Genomic DNA, 21627 nt, shown 5'->3' on the forward strand with positions numbered 1-21627 from the left:
CCATCAATTCCTCCTCCCCATTCAGAGGACGGATGGACTGATCATCAGTTATGACAACCCTGGCCAGTCAGCACCCCTTGCCCAGTAAGGCCTGAGCTCCAGTCAGTCAAAGCCCAGCCTGGGGATTGCATTTAGCAAACAGCCCCATCTCATCCCCACCTGCACAGCCATGGCCAAAAGACGGTGGAGAGAGAGGGATGGTGTCTCAGAGGAAACCCGGCCCACTCTGTGTGGGATGACTTTTTCCTCTGACTTTCACCAAAGCCAAGAGTCTGACCTGATAGAAATTAAGTGGAAAAAGAAAAAAATTGTTTGGAGATGATTCAACACTATAAACCAGTTTCTTTTCAGTATCATCGCATGGTCCTGATAAACAGTTCAAACAGTTTGGAAGCTTTTACAGTGAAAGATCAAATCCTTTCCTCCTTGGATTATTTTCAAAAACAACCACTTCCTGGATCCTCCCTCACTCCTTGCCCCAGCGCCTCCCTTGAGAAGCCAAGCACCTCGTGGTTGAGTTCCCAAAGCTCTAAGCCAGACTTGCCTTGTTCTGCTTCATGGGTTTTGAACACAAGCCCTAGGTCTGACCCCAGCCTGGCACGTACCCCAAAGGCACTGACAAAGGCACAGCTCCCTAAAGCCCCAGCAGTTTTCGTTGCCCGATAATCCCATTAAGTGCAACTTGCTGTCTTTACTATAAGAGTCCTAATCACTTCGTCCTTCCCTATAGGGTTCTCTTTGGGCCCAGGACCTGCTACACAAGCTAGTAACTCTGCGTGCCCAAGGAAGTGAGCCTCAGAGATCCCAATGGCCCCCAGCAACATTCAAGGTCCCACTTTTCCTCTTCCGACCCTGGGGAGTCAGCTTTGGACGGAAAGAGAAGGGCAAGTGAAGGCTGTCAGCTCAAACTGCCCACTGAGATGGAGGGTGGGGCCTTGTGGGTCCTGGTCCTCTCTTCCAGGAGATGCTGGGACGGAGCTCCTGGTACCAGCCTTGCTCTCCCATTTCGGGAGCTTGGAACTCTGACAAATGAGAATTTTTCTTCTAGGTGACTATGAATCTCCCCTATTTCAGTTAAAGCCTATTTTTGTTTGTTTGTTTGGGCCTCAGCATACAAAGAATTAAAACCTAGGCAGGGGCCCCATAATGGCCCCTCCTAACTTGATGTTGATATTTAATCATCCCTTTGAACTCTACCCTGAACATCAAATCATGTGTTTGCTGTATGAGCTTCTCGGCACAGGGCCAGGGAGAGGAAAGTTAAGAACAAGTCTGAGATGGTCGCTCCCACTTGGTCACCAGCCCAAAGCAAAATTGGGAGAGAGGGGTTGGCTTTTGGTTTCCGTTTTTTATTTTTTGGGTGGGGGAGTGGAGGGTGGTTTGCGAGTTGTGGTTATTGCTTTTAAAGAAGGAAGGGGTTTATTTGCACATATGTTTGAAAGAGCAAGTGTGAATTCAGGGACTTCAGACCACCAGGACTGCCCACATCTCATTGCGTGTTGGCCTCAGTCTCTTCCTTGTTCTGTGGTTGGCTTACCCTTGACCAGGGTGGTCCTGGGGCGCTGCTACAGCCGCAGCGGAACCAGGTGGAGGGGGCAAGAGAGCTTCCTCAGAGGAGTGGAGCTGGTGTTACCCGGAGAAAAAGGAGAGGTGCTGGGCAGACAGAACCCCACAGGTCCACAGCTCCCCAGTTTACAGAGGGGGAAAGTGAGGCTCAGAAGGCCCCTTACCCCACAGGCTAAGCTCCCACTGTGGTGTGCGGCCAGCATGGATTGCATCCTGGTTTTAGGGATGGGACAAACTAGAGGGAGGAGCCACATTTGTCTAAGATCACAAGCTAACGAGTGGCTCAACCAGAGCTTGGATCCCGAAGTTGGGACCCATGGTCTTCTCAATATATTTGTCAGTGGCCTGGTGTTCAGTTTGGGAGACTGAAGATAGGTAAGAAATAGTGTTACTGAATCAAGTCTGCTGCTCGCCACTCAAAAATCATTACCTGAGAGAGGCAGATGTTGGTAGAAAGGAAAGTTGCTTTAATCAGAATGCCGGGGATTTCCCTGGTGGTCCAGTGGGTAAGACTCTGCGCTCCCAATGCAGGGGGCCCGGGTTCCATCCCTCGTCAGGGATCTGGATCCCGCATGCATGCCACAACTAGGAGTTCACGTGCTGCAACTAAGAAGCCCGCGTGCTGCAACTGAAAGACCCCTCATGCCACAACTGAGACCCGGCGCAGCCTAGATAAATAAATATATGTTAAAAAAAAAAAATCAGAATGCCAGCAACCTGGGGAGATGGTAGACTCAATGTCCCCCCAAAACCACCTCCAAATATTCTGCTTGGCCATGAAAGTTTTTAAAGGTTAAAAGGGAAGTAATCTCAGTTAATCATTGAGATGGGGGGTCGGAGTTGTCGCCATCCCCCACTGTGTGCAGGCTTGTGTGCAGCCTTGTCGACTTCTCAAGATTTTTCTTTAGATGTTTTCTTGTTCACACAGTTTGTTCGCAAGACTACTGAAGGGGAAGCTAGGGAAGAGATCCGGTCATCTGTTAATTACTCTTTCTTCATTTCTACTTCCTTAATCTAAGGAAAGAACCAACAGGTTAGGCAAGGTATTGTGTGATCAAAAATTTGACAGGTGTGCAAGGGCAGGAGATGAGTAGAACATGAGGGTGCCTAGTGTAAGGTTAGTGTCAAGACAAAAGGGGCCTCCTGCAGAGAGCTCTTTCCTGCAAAGAGCTCTTTCTTGCCAAAAGCTGCTTACCATAGATCTTTCCCACCAAACTTGGACCTGGTGTTTCTATTCATAGCCTTCAGCAGCCATTATAAGGCTATGATTAGTGTATTTCGTTTTTTGCCCCAAGCCCATTCCCATCCAATATCTATTGGATCCTCCCCAAATCTTGCAAGGGTGGACTTTTTTCTTTCAGATTATTACACTATTGGAACTTGGTGCATTGTTTTTTGGATAAAACTTTTTACTGAAGTAAAACAAACAATAATAAAGGGGACAAATCTTACCTTTACAACTCAATGTTTTTTTGGTTTTGTTTCTACAAATGCCACGTTGCTATGTTTGAAGCAGCATCACTGAGGGATAATTGATGTATTATAAAGTGTTCAATAATGTTTAGTAAGTTTAGATAGTTGTGCAAGCAGCATCTCACTCAAGCTTTAGAACACTACCTTCACCCCCAAATTTTCCCTGTTCAGGTTGATCGCTGTTCCTGCTGGGGAAATCTCAGAAGACCCTAAATCAGTTAAGGACTTTGAGGTATGATCTCAAGAAAATAGGATTTAATGCAAAAGTAAGCTGTAATTCAACTGGCAGTTTTCCCAAAGGGCAGGAATTTGCAGACTGTTCTAGTACTTGAACATGAATATTCTGGGCCGCCTAAGGCAGATCTTTCCCACCTGTGTGTCCTGCATGGGTTGCAGCTGGAGTAGTCTGGTAGATTGCCCCTAGGGCTTACAAGTATTGCCATTTCTTCTCTCTGCCAGTTTGTGAAAGGTTGGGAAGTTGCCCTGGGGGCACTGATGGTGGATCCTGAGTTAATTGTTTCATGCGTCAAGTCAGCTTTCAACATCACCCCACTTTCCTAGCATTGCTTCTGTGTTCATCACTGCTTCTCTCTTTTTTTTTTTTTAACTTTTAAAATTTTGTATTGGAGTATAGCCAATTAACAATGCTGTGCACTTGCAAAGCGACTCAGCCCTACGTATACACGCATCCGTTCTCCCCGTAACTCCCCTCCCATCCGGGCTGCCACATAGCATTAAGCAGAGTTCCTATGGTAGGTCCTTGCTGGTTATCCGTTTTTAATAGCAGTGTGTACATGTCAATCCCAAACTCCCTAATTATCCCTTCCCTCCACCCTTCCCCCCCCCGGTAACCATAAGTTCATTCTCTAAGTCCATCACAGCTTCCCTTGTAGATTTTTCTCCAGGGTTAAGGGTGTGTTGGTGTGTCAGGAGCATTCTGGTCCTCCTGGAAATTATTTTCTTCTTATAAAATAACAGATATCTCTGGTTTGTATATATGTCTCTTATGTGTGTTTTATGGTGGTAAAATATGCATGACTTAAAATTTGCTGTTTTAACCATGTTTAAGTGTACATTTCAGTGGCACAAAACACATTTACACTGTAGTGCAGCCATCACCATTATCTGGGATCCTGTTCTTTCTGGATTCTCTAACCACAGCCCTCTTCCCCTTCACAATTAGTTCTCAGATTTATGTAACCTCTCTACAGTTTGTCCTTTATGCCTCGTATTTAACTATAGTAAAAGCTTTGTCCCTTCAAAAAGGAATTTCAGGTATCAGGAAATAGGTATGGATATATCAGGGATCAAGGGTCCCTCATGCTGTAACTACACCACACTGAGATTAGAGATTGCTTTAGACAAAGGTCATGAGAAAAAAGTAACATTTACCAGGCATATTCTATGGACCAGGCTCTCTTCCAGGTGCTCTATATCTATTATATGATTTAATCCTTTCAACAACATTCCAAGAGGCATAGGATCATTTGAGTTTGCACAGGTGAGGAAATTGAGGCCCTGAGAAGCCTGAGGACTGAGATTCCCAGAGCCAGGACCCGGACAAGGGGAAGAAGCCAGGCTTGCTCCTGCCAGGGCCAAGGCGCCTTCTTCTTCCAAAGTTAATAAAAAATGATTATAAAACACAAGGCTTTAAAAAGATCCAGAAATCGTTGGGGAGAGAGCATTCCATCTCGTTTCACAGCATGACTTCTGATGGCATTGAGTCCAGCCCTGCAGGGACCTCCTTGCTTGGCCTAGCCTCTGGTGAGGGCATTCTAATAAGCAGGTCCTCTAGACTGGTGGCCCAGGGTGGGAAGAGGGGGGTGGGTGATTCACTTTCACTTCCCTGGTAGTGGTGGTGGTGTTACTGTTACTGAGTCCAAGCTCATACTGCTCGCTACACAACAGGGCAATAAATCGAGAGATGAGGTGTTGGGACAAGGAATAGAGACTTTATTCAGAAAGCCAGCAGACCAGAAGATGGTGGACTAGTGTCCCAAAGAACCATCTTACCTGAGTTAGAATTCAGGCTTCTTTTATACCAAAAGGGGAGAGGTGTGGCTGGTGGCTGCAGACTTCTTGGTGCTGGCCAGTCCCCAGCAGGGATGTGAAGCCTTTGTTCTTGCAGCTGTCCATGTAGGTCTGGTCACAGTGTTCTTGTACATCTCCAACAAGACAAATATTGTTGTCTGTTCTGTAACTTTTTATCTCTGTATGAATGGAAAAGTGCCATACTTTCAAAGGTCAGAGTCTTGAGAACGGTCTATCCTGTGTATTTCAGCCTACAGGCAACAGTCTTTTACAAAAGGTGCAGAGCCAGCATGACTAAGCACACGAAAAGGACCAGATCTAATATGGAGTCAGGTTTGTTCTTCCTTATTACAAGACAGTAGTGCCTCTTTCCTGGTGTGTTGCCCATCCTCAGACCTCTCTCTATGATCCGCCAAAAGGGAGGGGCAGCCCTAGTCTCTCCTGGGGAATGGAATTACAAAGCCTTTTTCATGTGAAGGATTATCCCCTACCTGAACAATTTCCAAAATCATCTTCGTTTAATCAGGGAATCTACATCAAGAAGAGCAAAAAGATACCCTTGCAGTGTCCGGTTTGTCTATAAACTCTAAAGACAGATGTTTATTCACACACATGAAATGAATTTAACAAAAGTTAAAAATCAGGCGAGTTTGTGAATCCAATGGTGGATTTAGGCTCAATGCTTGGCGCATAGCAGACCCTCCTCCGTAAATCTCAGTTTTTCTCTCCTTCCAAACCTGCAACGGGGAGTAGAGATTTGTGCTGATGACCCTGAAGATGACAGCTGCCTCCAAGTCGGCCAGTATGAGCTAGGAGGCCTAGAAATCCACAACAGAGACACGTCTGGTGGCAGCACGGCGGCTGGTCCAGGGCAGGGAAGTCTGTCTGCTCCCAAATGCCTGCCTGGCCCTCCTGCATTTGGGGTTTGCCCCCTAGGAGTCTCTCTAGGTCTGGGCCCACAGTTCAGGCCTGCTCCCTGTAATTCAAAAAGAATTAAGCATTGAAAAGTGGGACTGTGGGGAAGGGGGTGCTTTACTCTAGTGACAGAAAGATGAAATGAGATGTCTGCATCCTTTAACACAGGTATCTGCCGGAAAATAAATGTTCTGCCTCACGTGTCAGAACACTGCAGAAATCGCTGATAGAAAAGAGATAACACCCCGAGGTCAACAATTCTGGCTGAACAGTGCCTTGTGTGTCTCTTGCCCAAAGCGAAAGATTAAGACCAACAGCCTGACTGTAATCAAAGCAGAACGCTGTGTCTGAAACCCCGATTCTTGAGACTTCAGCCGCAGGCCCCAGTGTCTCCCACCCATCGTGGCGTGGACGGCTCCATCTGGAGAGCACTCGGGTCTGAACTACTCACATGGTACACGCTTATCCCTCAAGTGCGGCCCCAGACCAGCGGCGTGGGGAGCCCCTAGGAGCTGAAAGGCAGAGTCTCAGGCCTGGCCCCAGACCTGCTGAATCAGGATCTGCATCCTAACAAGATCTCATGTATCTATGCGCCCACTGACGTTTTAGACACGGCCTTGTATCCTTACTCATCTTTCCAGACAAACACAGTCTCGGCTCCCCATGTAGAATGTGACCCCCACAGGTGTGAGAATGTTCTGTCTTCTTTCATCCCCTGTTTGCTGTCTATACCATAGGAATCATCAAGCATTTGCTTATTAAGGACAATTCCAAGACCCTGCCTCCGACTCAAACTAACCAGACACAAAAGGTACCCAGGAGTAGGGTTGTAGATTTAGCCAATAGAAGTCCAAGATGCCAGTTAAATTTGCATTTCAGATAAGCAACAAATCGTTTTTCGGTACAAGTGTGTCCGAAGTGTTGCCTGTGTCCTGTATTTTATCTACTCAGGAGTCAAAGTCCTGGGCTACCCAGTCCACCTCCCGGTCTATCTCTGCCTGCTTTATATTTGAGACCCTCACATGCTCCCAGTGGTGGTGGCTTTGGTACATGTTTCAAACCCCAGTTCATGGCTTGCTTCCTTTCTTCCACTGAGGGTGAGAGGCATATGGTGAAACTGGCATCAGAAAGACCTGGCGTCTGGCTCTGCCATATTGGCGACGAAGCAAGTTTTATCTTTCTGAGCCTCTGTCTCCTTCCCTGTAGAATGAGGGTATTGGTCCTCGCAACAGCATATAGATAGTGCCTGGAACAAAATGCATCACCGCTCCACCTCCCTGGCGGCCTTGATTACCTCTTCATAACTGTTGTCCTTGGGTCCATACCCTTCTCCAGTAACAACTCCAGAGAACGGGATGTGAACTGCACTTAACGATATAAACCAGGGCTGCCTCCACATAACATCTGTTACTGGTCTGCCCTGAATTCAGCTCTGATTTAGGCAGTTCCTGGGTTGCAAATTTAGGTTGAGATTCTTTACTCTAGTTGCTTCCCAGGTTAAAATGTGGTAATGACATGATTGTTATTTTTGCAACTATGGCAACCTTTTGTTTGAGAGGAAACGGTATTTAACCGCCACCAATCAATGAGTTTTCGTGTCAGTGGTCTAAACTGCATTTCTAACTAAAACGTGTTTGGGATTTCCATGCATTCCACAAGGAGCGTGTCTTTTTTCCCTTCCATTTCCACCTGCTTTTTCTGTTCTTTTTAACCACAGTTGCTGACACCACTAGAGGTTAGCAGAGGCAAGAAAGCCGATTCTATCCCTGTTGGCAACTCAGTGAGAGAGGAAATTGAATTTTTCAGCGGTATTTTTTCCCAAATGGGAAAAAAAAAAGCTGAAATTGATGTATATATTTAATCTTTATTTTTATTAAGTATTTGTACAAGCCATATATATATATTTGATAATATCTGAATAATCAAAAAGTTAGAGAAGTACCAGTTTTATGAAGTGTGTTGCTTCTACAGTTTAATTTGATTTTAAGGTAAAATTAGTAGAGAGTCCCAGCACCAGCCCTTAACATTGCAGACGAAGCTTAGGGGTCTGGGTTATAGTTAAGGAAACAATATTTCAAAATAATAAGAGGAGCTTGGATTAAAATATTACGTCTGGGGCTTCCCTGGTGGCGCAGTGCTTGAGAGTCCGCTTGCCGAAGCAGGGGACGCGGGCTCGTGCCCCGGTCTGGGAAGATCCCACATGCCGCGGAGCAGCTGGGCCTGTGAGCCATGGTCGCTGGGCCTGCGCTTCCGGAGCCTGTGCTCCGCAACGGGAGAGGTCACAACGGTGAGATGCCCATGTAATGCAAAAAAAAAAAAAAAAAAAAATTACGTCTTCTTGCTTTTCCTCAGTCAAGACTTTGTTTTGTTTTTTAATATATTTTTTTAATGTGGACCATTTTTAAAGCCTTTATTGAATTTGTTACAATATTGCTTCTGTTTTATGTTTTGGTTTTTTGGCCGGCAGGCATGTGGGATCTTAGCTCCCTGAACAGGGATCGAACCTGCACCCCCTGCATTGGAAGGTGAAGCCTTAACCACTGGACAGCCAGGGAAGTCCCTGGTTTTTGCTTTTGGTTTCTGTAAACCCATCTAACACTGTTCACAATAGAGTAGTGCCTATCAAGGGCCACTATAAATCTCTTTCAGTCACCCGAGAACTGGAAAATTACTGAAGACTGCAAGTCTATTCTCTGAAAATCCACATCCTGTAGAGACACAGCCAGCCTGGGCACTGCTGTGGAGCAGAATAGACATAAACCCACACCCTTTTCCTGCACCTTGCCCTTTGAAGCCCAATAAAAGACTCAAACTCCCACCCTTCTGTGCCGATGCCGCTCTACGTGTCTGGCCCCTTTCTTCCCTTGGAAAGTAAATAAAAACTCTCTTTTCTCTCCTTGCTAATATTTCTGTGAATTCTTTCACAACCTATGTTGGCTCACCTAGCAGTTTCCAGCTTGCCCAATTTTTGCTAACACAGATATTTTGACCCATGGGTTTGCATTTCTAGCCTGGGCCAGGCTTGGTCTTCTCTGTTACAGACACTCACACACAACATAACTGTAACTAAAATGAAAGTTTTAGCAAAAATTACTTAGCCTTACTATGTATGATACACCCTGGTATTTATTATTATATTGCAATTGAAAAATGGTAATTAGAACCCGTTGTGTTGATTTCACAGTCCACAATGGGCCACAACCCATAGTTGGCAAACACTGGTATGGAGAAGTTCCAAGACATTGGTGTCAAATAAAAGTGCAATAGGTTCCCCACTTGTTTTAGGCTAGCCGCTTAACCTCTAGAGACATCAAAATCCTCAACTGTAAACTTAGAATAATAACAGAATTTACCTCAACTAGTTTTTATGAAGATGAAATGAGGATAAAAATGAGAAATGCCCACTATGTGGTAGACACTAAACATATGTTAGTTCCTTTCCATATACTATAAAGGTAATGTACTAACATCTCTTTCTCTAGATGGTAAAATAAAATTCACCCAGCAGTGAAAAAATATAGAATTCCAATAGAAAAAAAGGAATGAGCTTCCTCTTCTGTGGAGAGAAGTTAGAAGGGTTTGGGGACAGTTAAGGCAGGATTCAGCCCCAGTTAATGTTTTTGAACAAGTGCATAATGGCAGCCAAAGACTGCCACTGCTCCCTGCTCCTCTCTGTAAGTGAAGTTTTCTGGTTTCAAAGCCCCTCACAGGCCTAAGGTGACAGCTGTGTAAGAACAAAGCTTCTCTGTTTATGTCCTCAGAGTGAGGACAGATGCAATCTGAGACTTGGTTTGGTGCAATTTCACAATGATGCCCACTGATAGGTGAGAATTTGGTCCAAGGAAGAACCACATGGGACCCCTCCAATGCCGCCATAAAGAAGGCAGACACAACCCCTTCTGTTCGAACATACGTTATAAAGTGCAGTTTGCTTCTGTGGTCTGATTCATCCAGCTTCACGGTAACTGAGGGACTGCTAATATGGCAGGAAAGCCCAAGCTTCACTATGTCAACGCATGAGGCAGGATGGTGGCATCTAGGAGGACACCCAAGCATTTTACAGTGTTAAAATGCCATATTCCCTGGAGCACATGTGGGACTCTGTTGAGTGCTTCCCTCTAGAGGTGTCACTGAGAAAAGCACATCTTAACTCAGGTCAGAAGGACACAGCAACTCTGTGCTGGTTTCCTGGGGGAGGGAGTCATGGACAGACTCCAGAGATCTGGTCCCTCAGGGGAGAGCAAGCAGCAAAGGAGGGTTTCAGATGAGGTGTTGTCCTGCAAAGGGAACCTCTAGTGTGCTCTCTTAGCCTCCTAACAGAATGTTTACCTAAGCCTCGGGATTACACTTTCTCGATTGCTTCATGAATGCACAGGACATTAGCCTTGTCCGTTATCAAGTTCATGAAGAAACAAGTACATAAAAATTCCAACAGTGCCAGTTTAGGTTGTTTAATTTCTATAAATCAGCAACCCACAGTTTTCGCTGTGGTCCAGCTTTGGGGTTCAAGGATGTGTTCAGAGCTCCCAGGCAGGATGAGTTCAGCACAGGAGGCTGAAGTAGGGGGGGATTTTGAGAGGATCCCAGGCCTCCTTTTCTTCAGCCCAGCCCGACAGAGGAGGGTGTGGGACAAGGCTTACCAGAGGCTCTTGGTCGGGACTTCTGGGTTCTCTGGGCCCAGAGGCAGATCCTCACAACCCCATCTCCATCGGTCTCACAAGCAACATCACACCAGCTAGTCCCATCCTACCTCGGCCACCCTCCCACAGTGACCACCCACCATCCCTTATGTTGTCTTGAACTGGGTGCTTTATAAATTGTTGCCCACACACCTCACTGTCTGTGTAGTCTGACCCTATGGGATCATGTAGAGCCACAATAAACTGTTCCACTGAGCAAGTTAGAAACCCCCAATTCTCAAACTTTTCACCATCAAGACTCCTTTTCAAAATATGAAGTTGAATGGAGGGAGGTAATATACAGCAGAGGTCCCTGGCGGCAGCATCTTGGGGGTCAGTGGCCCCATGGATACCCCTTGCTGGGGGACACGCAATACCTTGTCCTGATCTCACAGGGAGAGAAAGTCTTTCGAGAGATATTAAAACTCCATAACTAGAAGAACTTCCCAGTCCCTTCCCACCAGTGATATCGCCCTCCCAAATCACTACCTAATCACTGACAGAGGTGGAGGCAGGGTGGAGGTGAATTGAACTTGCAAAATAAGCAGTTACGTGCTGCAACCCATGCTTTTATCTTGGTGGCTCTAATCCAGATTTCCAGGTGGCCATGATCACTGTCTTCTGTGTGATCATCCTGCCAAACTCAGAAATCCTGCAGTCTCCATAGTCTGCACCAGACAGAGGCCATGCTGTGGAATGAAATAACAAAAATGCTGTGGAATGCATGCTCAGTAATGCTGTGGAATGAAATAATAAACATTCACTATTTCTGCTTTCCAGTTTGAAGAGATATTTATGGAAACTTCAGAAGACTTGGATAAGTTAAGAAATGGTAAGACCAAGAAACTAAATTCCTCTGATGGGAGGATCTAGTACAAGTCATAAGTTGAGGTTTGAACCCCAGCAATGCCATGTGTGTGCATGGTGGGAGTGGGGTCAGTGGAGAGGGAGAAGCATGGTTAAAGGTAAGGGGTGGGGCTTCTTGAGCAGGTCTTGCAGCTCACTCAGGACTAGGAAGGGCTGGAACTCTGAGTATTTGCTAAAGGAGCCAGCCCCGGTGCCCTGTGAATGCCGTCTCTGTGCACTCCCTGCCTTTCTGCACCGTGAGTGACTGTATCAGTTCAGGATGCCACACAGCCCTCCCACCCAAGGAAAACAAATGCATTAGAAAGAAGAGGGGAGAAACAGGCCCAGCAGTTGCCTTCAATTCTTTTCTCTGGCAAGTTTGACAAGGTAACATCCTAGCAGTATTGTGGAATTGGTGAGCAGGGAAAGGGTCCTCCACATAGAAATCTCTCAAAACCTGCCTTATATGATGTGAGACTTACTTGAGAACTTCCCATTTGAAATGGCAACCTACTGCAGCTTCTTCCAACTTCTTTCTAAAATATCCGTGAAGACAAATTGACACAGAATTAAAAGGGACCTCCCATGTATCTGAATGGGAAATAAAAAGAGAAATGAAATAATAAGTTCAAAAGTAAAAGGCAGATTGATAGGAAAAAGAAGGACTATAGCAAGCTAAAACCAAATGCCATCCTGCTTAAGCGTTCCAGATCATTTTAGTGTTTCATTTTATATCTACAGTTATTTCAACATTTTTTCATCCTAGAAGGGTATATTTCTTTTCTTCTTTCAAAAGAAGGGAGTTTGATGTTCCAGCAAGTGCCCATGGTTGAAACTGATGGGATGAAGCTGGTGCAGACCAGAGCCATTCTCAGCTACATTGCCACCAAATACGACCTCTATGGGAAAGACATGAAAGAGAGAGCCCTGTACGGTACTTTTTCTGTTCTTTCATCAATGATTAATAGGAACGATCTAGGTCCTTCTCTGAGTGATCAGGATGTGCTCACACGGATCATGACCGACAGCAGTATAGACCTTAGTGGGTATAACTGAGTACAGCAGAGACCTATGAGGATGAGGGAAGAGTGGAACTTGGAGTGGAATCAAGAGCTTATGAAAGAGGATGTGGTCCATGGATATAGTACAGTGACAGAGGTTTCCAAACACAGGTGAACTATAAAGCCAGGAGGATGCTGGAACCATGACTCCAGGAGCTCAGGCTGGGCACTCACCAACAGCTAGAGACAAGGGACAAAGTGTCTGAGTGTCTAGAGGATAAAGAATGGAAAGGGAAGGATCTAAAGGAATTGATTCTTAAGTTTCAGAAATTTTAGTATAATGACCAGGAACCTAATTTATCAGTCCTTTATATGGACTGGTCACTTGACAGAGTAAACAAAGGCTGGTCCTCTAGATGCCAGGATTATCTGGAACATTTTACTGTATGTCTGAAGCAGCCAGATTTATTCAATACAAGCATATTTGAGGGAAATTTGTTCTCTGTTGTGATGGGGCCACATGACTGATACTAAAATCATGTAATGAACTGTGAACAGTTACTCAGAAAGTTACACATATAGTTACCATATGACTCAGCAATTCCACTTCTAAGTACATACCCAGGAGAGTCAAAAATACATCCACACTAAAACTTGTACACAAAAGTGCACAGCAATGTTGATCATAATATTCAAAAAGTGGAAGCAAACAAAATGTCCAACAACTGATGAATTGATGAACAAAGGATGGTACATCCATACAATGGAATATTTTTAGCCATGAACAAGAGTAAAGTACCAATACATGTGACAACATGAATGAACTTTGAAAAGTACTAAATGAAAAACACCGGACACAAAAGGCCACATACTGTATGATTCCAAATGTATGAAATGTCCAGATGCTCAAATCCATAGAAATAGAAAGTAGTTGAGTGGTTACCTGGGGCTGGAATGTGGAGGAATTGGAGAGTGACTGTCAAGGGTACTGGATTTCCTTTTGGATAAAATGATAAAAATAATGTTCTGGAATTAGAATGTGGTGATGGTTTCAGAATGATAGTACAATTTTAAAGATGAAAATGATACCATGTGAATATATTTCAATAAAGTTTTACTTTAAAAAACTCCTATAGGAAGCCCTGTTTGGAACAAAAACAAAAAATCACCCGGAATATACATTGTTGAAACTGTGTGAAGAATTGCACTATTTCATTATATATTTTGTTTTTTTTTAAAGATTTACTTATTACTTATTTATTTATTTTATTTTATTTTTGGCTGCATCAGGTCTTAGCTGTGCCACACAGGATCTTACGTTGTGACGTGCAGGTTTTCTCTCTCTAGTTGTGGCGCACAGGTTCCAGAGTGGTGCGCTCTGTAGTTTGTGGTATGCAGGCTCTCTAGTTGTGGCGCTAGGGCTTAGTTGCCCCTCCACATGTGGGACCTTAGTTCCCTGACCACGGATCAAACCGCGCCCTCTGCATTGTGAGGCGGATTCTTTACCACTGAACCACCAGGGAAGTCTCCTCACGATATATTTTGGGTGGAGTCTTGAGAAATGCAAACAAGGCCAGAGCCAGGCAACCGTATGTGGAGACGGTTGTGGAGTCATGTTCTGTGGGAAATAGTTGGAGGAACTACTGATATTGGGCATCTAAATGGTCCTGGTGGTGTAACAGGATGGGACAGGGAGAGGGATGTGACTGGGACCGTGGTGCCAGGACTCTCTCTGGACATGACTGAGGTGGTACCAACACATCACACCGTGCACAGAACACGCCACAGCAGACATGGCAAACCCCCTGTGTGGTCTCAGTGGTTACCTGTAGTGATTCACCCATTTCTCTCTTGCCTCTGACTCTGGATGGGTCACCGGTGTGCTTTGTCCCTATATTTGATTTGTGTATAACCAAAATATTAGACATATGTCTACCTTAATGGCTTGTTCTAGAATGAAATGTTAAAATTAATAAAACTCATAACTGAATGACTGGCATAGAAAAATGCACCCAGTGGAGGAGAATTACTTTTATCACCTCCTGATGTCCCACTCTTATCCATTCTCAAACTATAAAATCTAAGGCAGGAGACATTTGACAATTTGGTCATTTTGTTTTTCAGGATTGATATGTATTCAGAAGGTGTGACAGATTTGGGTGAGATGATCATGCTTTTGCCAGTGAACCCACCTGATCAAAAGGATGTCAAGATGACGCTGATCTGCGAAAGAACAACAAACCGTTACCTCCCTGCATTTGAAAAAGTGAGTGGACTGTTTAGTGTTTTGGGCACTGAGATCAGAGGACCAAGAAAAATAGTGCCTGGCATTGCAGGGACATTGACCTTCACCTCTGTGAGTATTTCTGAATACTAATGTAACATCCTGATTCTCAAGGTATTTTATAAAAATCGACTATGAGGAAGAATTGTACCAGTTTTACCCAAGTTGTAATTTTTCAGCAAAATTTTGATTTACTTAGACCCAGTCTGGAATTCTCTACTTGATTGAATTTCGTGGTTGTACTTAGAGCTTGGGCTGAGAGCCACACTGGAGCCTGGAGTACATGGATCCTGCAGAACACAGTGCAGGGGCTTTGATCCAAGAGGAGCACAATGACAGCAATGCATCAGAAAATATTCTGGTAGCGTGTGTAGGGGGACATGAGACCAGCTGCCCTTCAGAAGAATGTGGTACTGTTTCGGGGATGAATGAGATGTTTCTAAACAGAGATGGGGGCAGTGGGGTGGGGAGGAAGAGACAGAGGAAAAGCTGTTCAGGAAAAAATAATCTACAAATTTTGAGGACATGGCTCTCAGAATTTTGAAGAAAGTCATACAAAACCAAGGAAATGATGTTCCATCATTATACCTAGTATATATCTTAGTTAATGTTTCTCTTTTAAGGTAAGAGGAGAACATTTCAAGATCAAAACTACCTGAAATCATGTGAAACAAAAATCATGAACCAAAAAAAAAATGACTTAAAGAGATTCAGGAGACTTACGTATAAATAAGAAGATTAACAACACCCACATCTTTATAAAGCATAGGGACATTCTTTCATTTATTCAGCAAATGCTAATTCATTGCTTGCATGTCCAGCCATGATATTCAAGGAGTGAAGAATTTAACAGTAATCACAAAGCATACCCTCCTGGCCCTTGTGGTGCTGAGTGTTTACGGAACTTTCACATGATGATAAGCTCTTCAGTGATTGCAGTTTGAGTACAACTATACTTTGAAAACAAAGGGCCCCATGACAACATAAGTAAAAATTATATATTACAAAATACGTTTATTGTTTGTTTGTTTGTTTTTTTGGCTGTACTGCGTGGCTTGCAGGATCTTAGTTCCCCAACCAGGGATCGAACCCGTGCCCCCTGCAGTGGAAGCATGGAGTCCTAACCACTGAACTACCAGGGAATTCCCTATTACAGAATACGTTTTGATGTTATTATATTCTTTTCCAAATAATTATCCATTTGTCCATACTTCTACATGTATACATAAGCTGAAAGTGTATTTGCTAAAATGTTATTATCTTTAGTTGGTGGTGCTGTGTGTGTTTTTTCTCTTTGTACATTATGATTTCCAGATTGGTGGAATATTTTAATAAATATCACATTTCCCTAACATATTATTATAAAAAGTTTCATACATGCAGAAAAGTTTAAAGATGTATAAAATGAACTCATATGAACCCACCACGTGGATACCAAAAAGCTTTGTTTTCCATTATCATATGTCATTATCTCTCCATTCTTGTTCTGTCAATCAAACGTATTATTTTGGATAGATTTCAAAGTGACTTTAAGTCATCAGGGAAGTTCATTCCCAGACATTACAGCATGTGGATCGTACCATGCTGCAAGTTAGGAGTCAGGGAGATGGGAGTTCAAGTTGATCCAGGTTTATTTCAGGTCCCAGAGAGAGAGACCAGGAAACCAGGAAGCAGAAAAGAGGAGAAATGTAGACTCTGAAATGGTTTTCTCAGGGTTGAAGAAGACTGTCAAGAAGTTGGAGTCACCGCCCAAGGGAGAAAGATGAGAGGGATATGAAGGGCCATGTCATGAAGCCCAGGGCTGCACACTTTAGGGTGTGGGGCAACAGAAACACTGTGCAGACCATGCTAAGCCCTTGGCTCAGGGGAAGAAGCAAGTAAGTCAGCCAGAGTGAGGTGGGCCCAGGACGAGGAAATGGTGGTCGGGCTTCCACAGAGGATGAGGAGGGGACACCAGGGACCCACTTGGCCTGTCTTACTGATTCGGGGGGAGCAGAAGGCTTCTTTATTGAGAAGCCTCCTCAATGAAAAGCCCAAGTAGCCCCTGCTCGCCACAACTAGAGAAAGCCCACCTGCAGCGACGAAGACCCAACACAGCAAAAAAACAAAACAAAACATGTCACGTTTATGGCAACACTATTTAAAAAAGCAAAGATATGGTAGCAACCTAAATGTCCATCAACAGATGAATGGATAAAGAAGATGTGGTACATATACACAACAGAATATTACTCAGCCATAAAAATGAACAAGATGAGGCCATTTGTAGAGACATGGATGGACCTATAGACTGTCATACAGAGTGAAGTAGGTCAGAAAGAGAAAAACAAATATCATATATTAACGCATATATGTGCAATCTAGAAAAATGGTACAGATGAACCTGTTTGCAAGGGAGAAATAGAGAGACACAGATGTAGAGAACAAACTTATGGACACCAAAGAGGGGAAAGGGAGGGTGGGATGAATTGGGAGACTGGGATTGACATACATACACTAATATGTATAAAATAGGTAACTAATGAGAACTTGCTGCAGAACACAGGGAATTCCACTTCGCTGCACAGTAGAAACTAACACAACATTGTAAAACGTCTATACCCCAATAAAAAAATAATAATAAAATAAAATTTATTATGTAAAGAATAATGAAATAATGCCATTTGCAGCAACATGGATGGGCCCAGAGATTATCATATTAAGTGAAGTAAGTCAGACAGAGACAGATGTCATATGATAATATATTGCTTATATGTGGAATCTAAAAAAAAAAAAAAAGATACAAATGAACTTATTTGCAAAACAGAAATAGACCCACAGACCTAGAAAAAAAAAAAAACTTATGGTTACCAAAGGGGAAATGTTGGGGAGGGATAAATTAGGAGTTTGGGAGTAACATATACACACTACTATATATAAAATAGATAACCAACAAGGATGTACTGTATAACACAGGGAACTCTTCTCAATATTTTGTAGTGACTTATAAGGGAAAAGAATCTGAGAAAGAATATATATATGTATATATATGTAAATATGTATAACTGAATCACTTTGCTGTACACCTGAAACCAATACAACATTGTAAATTAACTTCAATTAAAAAAGAAAAAAAAGTTTAAAAAAAAACTGAAGGAAAAAAAAAGCCATACTTCAATACTTCACTCACTGGCAGAAAGGGTCCAATCAATCTGAAATTTTGTATTTAATTGCCGACCTTGAAAAGATATTAACCAGTTGTAGCATGATAAGGGAATGACTCATCATTTTTCTTTTTTTAAATCTAGCATGGAACCAGTGGCCCTGAATGCTGTGGGAGGGGCTTTTCCCTAACCCGACTCTCTCTGCTTCAGAGAGGAGTTCAGTCAACTGTAACAACAGCTTATAAACACATGTGGACTTGGCTTTGAGGTGCTGAGCCAAGTGGGAGACAGACTTTCATAAGGTACGTACTGATTTTATACATCTGTATAGTGTGCTCATAGCACAAGAAAAACTGTTTTATACTCACATTGTGCCTTCTTGCTGTGCTTAGGGGACAATTTTAGTCCATTGCTGTTGGATACATCGTTACAGAAATGTAAAAATGAAGAATTTAGAAACCTAGGCATGAGAATTTAGATCTGAGAAAAATTAATGATATGAGGAGAAAAAAGAATGATAGCATTTTAGACAATCGGAGAATATGACCAGTGTGTGAGAGAGTGTAGGTGTTTATGCTGGGGTAACTTTCTCTGTAGAAGTAGTCAGTTCACAACAAGTGCAAATTGTGATGCTGTAATACTGTGTGGGCTGTGAAAAATCAAAATTAAGATTCATTAAAATGGGAATAAGTCTGAATGTCAACAGAAAATTAGAGTGGGCTGTGGCAATTCCCCTTCTCTCTCTGGGATTTAAGCAACTCATGGCAAACCTCCAAAGGAAGTCTTGATGGGAAAACTAGATAATACGGGAGCAGAGAATTAGCTTTTAAAAAATACAGAAATCCACCTGGCTAGAAGGTACAAGTCATTCAAATTGGAATGTAGGCGTGAACAATGCACTGTTATAAGTATTAATGTTGGGGGGAAAAAACAAAGGCCTTAGACAGGAGAGGTTCAGTGAGATCCCGTGAAAGTCCTAGAGCTGTCCAGGGCAGGATGAATTCACAGGAGAATTATAGTATCTGAGACTGAAAAGAGAAGATATGGATACAGCAATGACGAGAAGCACTTTGCAAGATGCTACAGACAGCAGCATTTGGATCCCATGACACGTGGGGTAGAGTCATTAACTTGGAGCCTGAGATGCAGTGGAGCTGGGGCCACCTGGGCAGGTGGGCAGCAACCTCTGCTTTCTCAGCCTGCAGCCGTTCCCCTTGCTCTGCCCTGCTTGGCTAAGAGAATCATGGTTCTTGGGTAGAACCAATAAAGTGAAGTCACTGATGGGCCCTTTATGCGCTGTCAGTTGTCTACAAACCTGTTTTTCTGACTAGATTTAAACCCCTTTAGGGCAGCCACCACATCAGGCTCCTATCGTGTTCCCCAGCAGCCATCAATTCTTAGCACAGGAAACTGCCCAATGAGTCTTAGTTGAGGAAGTTTGAAGGAAACTTGTTAAGAGAAGGAAATATGTTACACGTCAACCAGAAACAAGGTGTTCAAGAAGGATCAGTGAAACGTCTGCATTTCCAGGGAAGAAACAGGAGGTAGGAGACAAGGGATCTTTTCCATCAAGTGTTGACAGTGAGACCCTGAGCTCCTGCTCTAAAAAGCAGTGGGTGGAACCCACTGCCATGGCTGGAACCCATGCAAAGCGGCTGGGGGACCAGCAGATTCCGGAGTTGTCCAGATCAGGGAGTGAGTGGGGCTGGGGCCAGGCCTGAGGGGAAAGGCAGGTAGGGTGCATGGTTCAGGGGCAGAACCAGGGGTTAGCTGCGGTCCTGGGGTTTTGAAAGGCTGTGTTCAGTGCTGTGTCAGACTGCATTGAATCTTCGCCAGAAACTTCCTGCATTCCAGGTTAACTAATCAGTGAACATCACTCATCTTTCACACAAGCCAAATAAAAAGGGAGCCATTGTATAACTTGGCTGAAAAAAGTCTGGATATGTATAAAATCTCATTCCTACTGGAGCTATGGGTCAAGAGGTAGGTAGGTAGGTAGATAGATAGATGTAGATAGACAGACAGTTACAGACAGAAGAAAGAAGACGCGTGGGCTATCCGGTGTGCTCAGAGACTCGCCTGTCTCTCAGGAAATGAGAGCAGGAGGGAAATTGGATTTCCTGGTCCCTATTATGAATTTTTTATACCTTATCTAGTTTTCTCAACCATCCTCACTAATAGATATAACTATATAACTATATATATATATATATATTTTTTTTTTTTGTGGTACGTGGGCCTCTCACTGTTGTGGCCTCTTCCGTTGCGGAGCACAGGCTCCAGACGCACAGGCCCAGTGGCCATGGCTCATGGGCCCAGCCGCTCCGTGGCATGTGGGATCTTCCCGGACCGGGGCACGAACCCGTGTCCCCTGCATCAGCAGGCAGACTCTCAACCACTGCGCCACCAGGGAAGCCCGATATAACTATATTTTAAAAGAGAACATTGAGGTACAGAGATAAGACAACCCTCCCCTGGGTTTACATACCTTATAAAGGAAAGGAGTTGGGCTTTGTCTCTAAGCCTCCCTTCTCTCTGCTAAGAAACGCTGTCCTTAGGAGCACCCCCAGAGACACAGATCCTTTATCTCACACTGGAATTATCCCAGGATACATTCCTTTTAGGGAATATAAGCCTACTTCCTTATGAAGGTCAAATATATTTATACTAGTGCTCAATTTACTCACAGTAAATTTTCAGGATGTCAGAGTAAAACAAGGCACACTTTTGTCCATTTTTCCTCATATCGAGCCCTTAAGAATCAGCTAACAAAAAGGAACTCGTGAATTTGATGTTTCCTTCTCTTCTTCCCATTTAACTGTTAGTTGGCTAATGGATTCCGAATGGGGAAAAAATTAATAAACGAGGGTCTCAGAGAGCAGCAGAGAGACTGCCTAAGCATTACTTGGTTGGGCGGTGGCAGCCCGGGACCGGAAGTCAGAAGATGCCTTCAAATGACCCTAATGCTCACAAAACATGTGAGCTAGGAAAGTAGCTTTACCTCTTTGAATTTCAGTTTCCTTCTCTTGACAATAGGATATTAGAAGCTGTTTCCCGGGGTTGTCCTGAGGGTGAACACAGTTGCTAGATATTGAGTGTGAATCAGGAACACACGTGTGTGACTGATGGCAAATCATCGAATCTCTCTAGTTCCTCATTTTCTGGGGACCGGGAAGTTTACGTCACCTTTGCCCCAGCCTTGAACAGGCCTTTGGAAATCTCTTATTTGAAAGGTGAAGAAAGCTGCTTACAAGGAACATACGATAAAATATTACATAAGTGAAAAATTCATTTCCTTTTGTAAGGTGATCCTCAGTCACTGGATAAGGGAGCTTAGTGTGAGGGGGACCTGTGACCTCTGGTTCACAGCAGCACCCTTCACAGAATTCTGCTGAATCACAGCACCTCCATTTCCCGTGACAAGAAAGTACACAGTCTCCAATTACAAGACAGATGAGTTGAGTATGTTTCCAAAGGATTCTTTACTTTCTAAAGGTTAGACCACTGAGTCCTTACTTTAAAAATGTGGATGTTGGGACTTCCCTGGTGGCGCAGTGGTTAACAATCTGCCTGCCAACGCAGAGGACACAGGTTCAAGCCCTGGTCCGGGAAGATCCCACATGCCGCGGAGCAAACTAAGCCTGTGCGCCACAACTGCTGAGCCTGCGCTCTACAGCCTGCGAGCCACA

The sequence above is a fragment of the Delphinapterus leucas genome, chromosome 10 (genome assembly GCF_059928025.1).
Source record: "Delphinapterus leucas isolate spDelLeu-1000000601 "Yukka" chromosome 10, BTC_Dleu_Yukka2, whole genome shotgun sequence".
Taxonomy (NCBI): Eukaryota; Metazoa; Chordata; class Mammalia; order Artiodactyla; family Monodontidae; genus Delphinapterus; species Delphinapterus leucas.